At 43.0% G+C, this 742-nt stretch overlaps 1 pseudogene; it reads left to right on the top strand.

Annotated features, from left to right (window-relative positions):
• The window catches only part of LOC108760619 (uncharacterized), a 7,519-nt pseudogene extending 6,802 nt beyond the window's left edge, over positions 1-717 (top strand).
• The last annotated feature ends 25 nt before the right edge of the window (positions 718-742 follow it).

Raw genomic sequence — 742 nt, 5'->3', positions numbered from 1 at the left:
CTTCCATTCAGTCTCCACTTGATTCAGCAATCCGATTTCCTCGAAGTATATTCCGGGCGTATTCCGGAACGCCTCCCAGCAATATGTAGGTGTGTGTGCAGGTGATATTCCGTCTGTGAGCCTCCATGCAAGGAATACCCTGTAAGATAAGGATTCATATTACTTTCTTTGAATCCTTACCTTGCGGTACTGATTAATTTAGCTCTAGATGAATTTTTTATTCAGTATGCTCTGACACGTAGCCCGCGACCGTACATTCTTGCGTTTAATATAAATTGCTAGTTTAATAATATAAATTGCTAGTATAAAATATGCGGTGCCTCCGATGTGAGAGTTTGTTTGTGCCTTCCACCTGCAGTAACTGCTGGCGCAGTTATTGGTTGCGGGTTGCACGGGATGTGCAGCAGTATGAGGCACGCTACCGTCCGCCCCCCGTGCGTGATTTTCGCGCCCTTCCTTTTATGAGGGTCTATTTATGTGCCGCCACAGGTCGTCGGCTCGTGGAGGTAGTACCCCACCGCACCAATTGAGTAAGTATTTATTTTATAGTCCTATTACTAATTCTGCTTATTATTTATGTATACTTATTAACCTTGCCTGTTTAATGCTCTATAAATTGGTTCAATCTGTTCGCGTGTACGCGCATTTTTCTCCGGCCCATCTTTATCGTATAATTCACATCGTTGTGCTTTTCGAGGATTATATAGGGTCCTATCTATTTCGATTCCAATTTTTTGGATCT

Source organism: Trachymyrmex cornetzi, unplaced genomic scaffold (assembly GCF_001594075.2).
Source record: "Trachymyrmex cornetzi isolate Tcor2-1 unplaced genomic scaffold, Tcor1.1 scaffold2295, whole genome shotgun sequence".
NCBI classification, from domain to species: Eukaryota; Metazoa; Arthropoda; class Insecta; order Hymenoptera; family Formicidae; genus Trachymyrmex; species Trachymyrmex cornetzi.
Note: the sequence above shows the minus strand (reverse complement) of the source record. Positions and strands in the feature narration are given on the sequence as shown.